The sequence below is a fragment of the Fistularia commersonii genome, unplaced genomic scaffold (assembly GCF_037954325.1).
Source record: "Fistularia commersonii isolate RoL2024-O1a breed Wild unplaced genomic scaffold, RoL_Fcom_v1.0 HiC_scaffold_37, whole genome shotgun sequence".
In the NCBI taxonomy this organism is placed as follows: domain Eukaryota; kingdom Metazoa; phylum Chordata; class Actinopteri; order Syngnathiformes; family Fistulariidae; genus Fistularia; species Fistularia commersonii.
Genome location: NW_028233995.1, coordinates 1102501 through 1110000, shown reverse-complemented (window position 1 = coordinate 1110000; position 7500 = coordinate 1102501).

Genomic DNA, 7500 nt, shown 5'->3' with positions numbered 1-7500 from the left:
CTAAGATGTGTCAATACATTTCCCTCTCTGTCCTTAATCACCCGGACCTGTTGTACATCCTTTCCATCTTTATCTCTCTGTTTCGCCAACCTATATAGATCGTTCTCACCCTCCTTACTATCCAACTGAGCATACAAGTCATCATACGCCCTTTGTTTTGCCTTCGCTACCGCCATCTTTACCTTTCGCCGCATCTCCCTGAACTGCTTTCTGTTCTCTTCAGTTCTCTCAGTATCCCACTTCTTCTTCGCTAACCGCTTTCTCCGTATATACTCCTGCACTTCCTCATTCCACCACCAAGTCTCCTTATCAACTTTCCTTCCAGATGACAAACCAAGTACTCTTCTACCTGTCTCCCTGATAACACTAGCTGTTGTTGTCCAATCATCTGGCAGCTCACCCTGACCACCCAGACCCTTTCTCAACTCCTCCCTGAAAACCGTGCAACGCTCCTCCCTTTTCAGCTTCCACCACTTTGTCCTCTGCTCTGCCTTTGTCCTCGTCATCTACCTTGTCACCAGAGTCGTCGCACAAACCGCCATCCTATGCTGTCCGGCTACACGCCCACCTACAACTACTTTGCAGTCACCGATCTCTTTCAGGTTACCTCGTCTATACAAGATGTAGTCTACCTGCGTGCTCCTACCTCCGCTCTTATAAGTTACCCTATGTTCCTGTTTTTTCTGGAAAAAGGTATTCACTATACCCATTTCCATCCCTTTTGCAAAATCTACCACCATCTGTCCCTCTGCATTCCTATCCTGGATACCATATCTGCCCATCACTTCTTCATCCCCTCTATTGCCTTCACCAACATGTCCATTGAAGTCTGCACCAATTACCACTCTCTCATTTCTGGGAATATTCTGCATCACTTCATCCAACTCATTCCAGAACTTCTCCTTCTCTTCAGATTCACATCCCACCTGTGGCGCATAGCCACTAACAACACTGAGCATCACACCTTCAATTTCCAATTTCAGACTCATAAGTCTATCTGACATTCTTTTCACCTCTAGGACGTTCCTTACAAACTCCTCCTTCAAGATAACTCCTACTCCATTTCTCTTCTTGTCAGCACCATAATAGTATAACTTAAAGCCTGCTCCTAAGCTTCTAGCCTTACTACCCTTCCACCTGGTCTCCTGGACACACAGTATATCCAGCTTCCTTCTCTGCATCGTGTCCATCAACTCTCTACCTTTTCCTGTCATAGTCCCAATATTCAAAGTCCCTACTCTCAGTCCCAGGCTCTTTCCTTTCCTCCTCTCTCTCTGCTTCCGAACACGCACTCCTCCTCTTCTTCTTGTTCTTGTTCTTCGACCCACGGTAGCCCAATTTCCATTAGTACCCTGTAGGTCATCAGTACCAATGGCGGTCGTTGTTAACCCGGTCCGCGACCGATCCGGTAAGGTATAGTTATGGTTGACTCGCATGTTTGGTTTTGCCAAACGTTTTACGCCGGATGCCCCTCCTGACGCAACCCTCTGCATTTATCCGGGCTTGGGACCGGCACAGGGAGACACTGCTCCGTGCCCCCCCCCCAAGGCAGGCTTGGAGAGACACGGGCCAGTGCCGCCCTGAGGCTGCATTACCCTCTCTTTCTTACATTTATTATAAAAATATGCTTATCTTCCTTTTAGCTCATCACACATGTCTTTATGATTTTCAGTCCATGCCTCAGCCGGCCTGAAGCTCCACTGATGCGCATGTGCGGATGCCTCTATCTAGCGGACATAAAATAAAGACAATCATTCAAATGTGAATGAGTCGGCGTGATGCGCCGGGATGTGTGGAGCTCAGGGAGCTTCACGAGTGAGGGAGTTAAGTTAGGGCGGGGGTGCAAGTAGGCTCTAGGATTCCCCGAGTCGGGGCGAGCGATGGGTTTAGAGGCGTATTGCATTGAAGATAATGGCCGCATATCCTTCTTGGACTTTTCTAAAGCCTTTGACTCGGTCGAACATCCATTTATCATAGCAACGCTCGAACATTTTGGATTTGGTTAAATATTCAGGATTGTGATCCGTGGGCTCTATGAGAATATTCATTGCTATGTCACCCTGCCAAGCGGCACCACTCCGAGCTTCCATGTTGATGTGGGAATCCCCCAAGGTTGCCCCATCTCACCCTATTTATTTATAATTGCTACCGAAATGCTAGCCGTTTATGTTGAAAATAGCAACGATATCCAAAAGTTAGACGTGCTGGGGACAGAAATTGTTATTAGCCTGCTGGCGGATGACACAACCTTAGTTTTGAAAAATGAACATCAAGTCCCAATAAGTGCTGAAAAAAACCAAAACATTCTCCAAGGCTTCAGGATTGTCATTAAACTTAAAGAAATGCAAACTTCTTGCGCTGCATGACTCGCCACTAAAGGAAATCAGTGATGTTTCTATGAAATCAGAAATAAAATACTTGAGCATTTTCCTATCCAAGGACCAAACGTTAAATCAATCCAGGAACATTGAATCTAAACTGAATCAAAGTAAAGCTTAATTCTAATATATGGCTCCAGAGAGATTTATCAATATTAGGCCGGATATATTTGACTAAAATGGATGTGTTTATCCAGATGTATATACCCAGCGTATTCCAATGCTGCTCCAAATCAACTCGTAAAATCTGTTAACCAAATCAATTTCAACTTTATCTGGAGGAACAGACCACACCATCTAAGAAAAATCACATATGGTGAAAGAAACAAGTGAAGGAGGGCTGAAAGTGATAGAGTTGGACTGCTTGAATGGGACATTGAAGGTGAACTGGTTGAAATCCTGGATCAAACCTCATCATTCTTTCTGCTATTGTACTCCAAACTACTTATTCAACAAAGTCGGCGGCCTAAGTCTTCTGCTTATCTCTGACTTGGATATCAACAAGATTCCTGTCAAATGTTCAGAGTTCCATAAACAAATATTATTATACTGGAAAATGATATATGTACACAATTTCTCACCACACAGTATAATAGTTTGGAACAATCGATATGTACTGCATGGCAACAAACCTCTGTTTTACAAGGAATGCTTTGAGAAAGGTATATGGTCAATAATTGACTTGATGGATGACACTGGCAGTCCTCTAGACAATGAGCAGTTCTGTACTACACACAGATTCAAGCCTCCCATATTAGAGTTGCTAAAGTTACGAAACGCACTGCCTCGACAATTTGTATTCCTGACCAAAAATATAATGACGCACCGAACCGTACAACCACAGTTACCCCGACTATCACTCCAGGGAATCTCAATTGTGGACAGAAAGCGCAGCAACTCCTTTATTAGGAAATGTTTCACAGGAAACTTATTCCCTGGACGTCAAAAAAAAAAAAAAGGATATTTTAAATAAATTTGATGAGGAATCGATTGCCACGCTGCGAACTATGTATCTGACTCTACCCATACCCCCAAGGCAAAAGAGACCCACTTCAAAATTATGACTGACATCTACCCATCTAAGGAATTATCGAGGGTACGCTTTAATTTTGAAGATAATATTTGTACATTTTGTGAAGACAACATTGAAACCACTGACCATATATTTTTTCTCCTTCTCATTCCATCGTCACCAGTTTCCTTCTCAAAAGATGATATAACATTCTGTTTACTTATAAGCAACATAACAGATGAACTCTGTGTCAATGTTCTTTTAGGCCTGGCCAAGTTCTTCATTCACAAGAACAGAATGCAAAAATGCTCCCCAAATTTTAATGTCTTCATAAACGATTTTGAATTATAGAAAAAAAAAAAAAATCCTTAAAACTTATGGAAAAATCCAAAAACTAAAAACTATAGTTACCCATGTCTGAGGTTCCTTTTTTTTTGGAAAAAAAAACAAAAAAACAACTTAATTACATGTTACATTCCCCTTGCAATTTTATTTTTTTTTTCGTTTCAATTTCTTATTTGTCTATCTATTGATTTAATTACTTCCTTTTAATTTCTTTTTGTGTCTCGCACTGTAAATTTCTCACAAACCTGTAACACTATTAACTTCTCATTACATACAGAACAAATGTCCTCATGTCCGTTGCTTCCTCATCCCTGGTTGTTTCATTGACATTCAGTTCTACCTTGCTATGTTTATTTGTACATTTGTATATTTGGGTGTACTATTTATGTTCAATTAAAAACAGTTTGATGTCTGAGATTCCTTGTGAACCGCCAACTTAATTACATGTTATATTCCCCTCACATTTTTTTTTTTCGTTTTTAATTTTATTTTTCTATCTATTTATTTAATTATATCCTTTTAATTTTCTTTTTTTGTCTAGCATTAAAAATTTCTCGCAAACCGTTAACACTATTAACTTCTGATTACTTACAGAACGAATGCGCTTATGCCCCCCCACCCCACCCGCTTTTTCCGTACGGTGGCAGACACTGAGATCGAAAGCAAATGGGTGTCATTGAAATGCAGTAACAGGGTGATAACAGCCGTGTTCGAAGTGTGTAGGGGCTTATAGGAGAGCAGAAGCACGTCACGCAATTCACCTGAGTTCGGAGGATCGGGAGTACCAGGGCCCATAGCGGAGAAGCGGAAGAGCGGAGTTATGTGTCTCTTCTCAAAGGCCGGGAAGCTGGGGGGCAGCAGGACCCCTTAGACCGGCTAATGTGAGCCTTCTCCGGACATAGATCACCCGGACTTATGACTGGAGCTCCCGGACCTCTGGGCACACACATATGTGAATGAGTGGATGAGCTAATGCTGGTTTGGTTGTGGATACGTTTCGGCCAATGCTATTAGCACAGCTATGATGAGTTCAGGTGTGTCTGTGTGTGTTTGTGTGTTTGTGTGTGTGTATGTGTGTGTGTGTGTGTGTGTGTGTGTGTGTGGGTGTGTGTGTGTGTGTGTGTGCGTGTGTTTATTTGTGTTTGAGAGTTTGTTTTGGTGGGTTGGGGGGGGTTCCCGCGGACAGGGAGTACCAGGGCCTTGAGCGGAAGAGGTGAGGAGCGGAGGAGAGCAGAAGCCCGGACCGTTTTTCGCTTGTGTCCAGCGGTTCGGGAGTTCCAGGGCCCGAAACGGAGGAGCGGAGGAGCGGAGGAGCGGAGGAGCGGAGGAGCGGAGGAGCGGAGGAGCGGTGGAGCGGAGGACGGCAAAAGCCCTGTCCGCAATTCGCCTGAGTCCGGCGGATCGGTAGTACCTGGTTCTGCAGCGGAGGAGCGGAGGAGCAGAGGAGCGGAGAAGATCTTTCTCTTCTCAGAGGCGGCGGGGGGGGGGGGGGGGGGTGGACCCCTTACCCTTATCCCCCCCGGACATTTGAGTGGAGCTCCCGGACCTCCGGGCACGCACATGCGAATGACTGGATCACAGGGAGTGCCAGGGCCTGGAGCGGATGAGCAGAGGAGAGGCGGAGGGCAGAAGCCCGGCCCTGTTCAAGAGTTCCAGGGTCCAAAGCGGGGGAGCGAAGAAGCGGAGGAGGGGAGGAGAGCAGAAGAGCAAAAAACTGGCCCGGAATTCACCAAAGTCCCGCGGATCGGGAGTTCCAGGGCCCGGAGCGGAAGAGCGGAGGAGAGGAGGAGCGGAGCAAAGCGGAAGCCCGTCTTAACAAGGAAATTACAGATGAGGCTATAATTTCCAATGAAAACTTTAAATTCTATAGCCACCTATACACTTCGACATTGTCAAAAAGAGATTGTGATTCCTTTCCAACAAATATTCCTCAATATATCCCAAAAATAAACAACAACAAACAATATATGTTTGTTTATATATGTTTATATATAAACAACAAAAAATATACAGTTCGATGTTTGAGATTCCTTGTGAATCGCCAACTTAATTACATGTTGTATTCCCCTTGCATTTTTTTTTTTTGGTTTTAATTTCATTTGTCTATCTATTTATTTAATTATTTCCTTTTAATTTCTTTTTTTGTCTAGCAATGTAAATTTCTCACAAACCGTTAACACTACTAACTTCTGATTACATACAGAACGAATGTCCTGATGTCCTTTGCTTCCTCATGCCTGGTTGTTTCATTGACATTCAGTTCTACCTTGCCATGTTTATTTGTACATTTGTGTGTACTATTTATGTTCAATTAAAAAAAAAAAAAAAAAAAGAATGAGAGGCTGAGAAAATCTCCATGTCTCTCTCTCTCCCCCCCTTAATGCCCCCCCGCTTTTTCCGTACGTTGGCAGACACTGAGATCTAAAGCAAATGGGTGTCATCGTAATGCAGTAACAGGGTGATAAAGGCCATGTTAGAAGTGTGTATGGGCTTATTTTACAGGCTTTCCCCTGGTACTCCATGGATTACCAGGGGCGTTTCTGCCGTGAAGCTGAAAGGAGCTGTTTCGGTGTTCCTGTTTATAAATCCACTCAGCAATGAGGTGAAAAGCACATCGGTATCGATATAATTCGGTAACAGGGCGATAACATCCATGTATTCCGCTCTGGGCCCTGGTACTCCTCGGGGGGTGAACGCAGGGCCGAACTAGTCCTGGTACTCCATGGAGTGGGTGGACGGCTCCTCCGCTCTCGCGGGTCCGCCCCGACCGTCCGGGGGGCAGGCTGCCCCCGGGCGCGACTCGTTGGCGGTGAGACCGAGACGCCCCGTCACTCCCGGGCGTGCTCCCACGGATCACGGCTGCGGCGGCGTTTCCGACAAACGCGCAATTTCTCGAACCCCAGCGAGAGAGAAGCAAGGTCAGGGGGTCGGCTGCGGCGGAGGTGGCTGCCGGAGCCTTCCGCGCGCGGGTAGGGGCGGAGCGAAGTGGAGAGGAGCCGAGCCGCGGCAGGAGGTATGCGAAGAGAAGGCCGCCGCCGCCGCACAGGAGCCCTCAGGCTCCGAGAGCGATCCTACCTGGTTGATCCTGCCAGTAGCATATGCTTGTCTCAAAGATTAAGCCATGCAAGTCTAAGTACACACGGCTGGTACAGTGAAACTGCGACTGGCTCATTAAATCAGTTATGGTTCCTTTGATTGCTCCTCACGTTACTTGGACAACTGTGGCAATTCTAGAGCTAATACATGCCGCCGAGCGCTGACCCTGGCGGGGATGCGTGCATTTATCAGACCCAAAACCCATGCGGGGAGTTCCCCGTTCGCGCGTGAACATATGTTGGTGTACATGATATTCTGTGTTTTTTTCCTTACGGCGCCGCTCCCAGCCCCTTACGTTCTGTCTATCTCCACCGGGTTTTGGACTGCCTAGCTGGGCTCTTTTATTTCCCAATTGTTTAATTACATCTAATGCTAGTGACTCAATTAAGTCTGGAGTGTGGTCTACTTCCCTCACCAATTCCGCGATGGCCCTCCCCTCTGTCTCATTCTCTAAGTCCCCCCGCTGGAATATAGTTTTCCTTAGCCTATCTCTGACTACTGGATTAACTCTATTTATTGCTAAATTAATAGGATCTTGGAGGTCCTGTGGCCTCTGCTGCGAATTTTTGCTAATTTTGCTTGTTGGTAAAAGTCTTTATTTTATTTCTAACCTGTTCTGCTGTCTTCCCAGTTCCTAGTTCTTCTGCTATGCGTTTATTTGCAATTGGG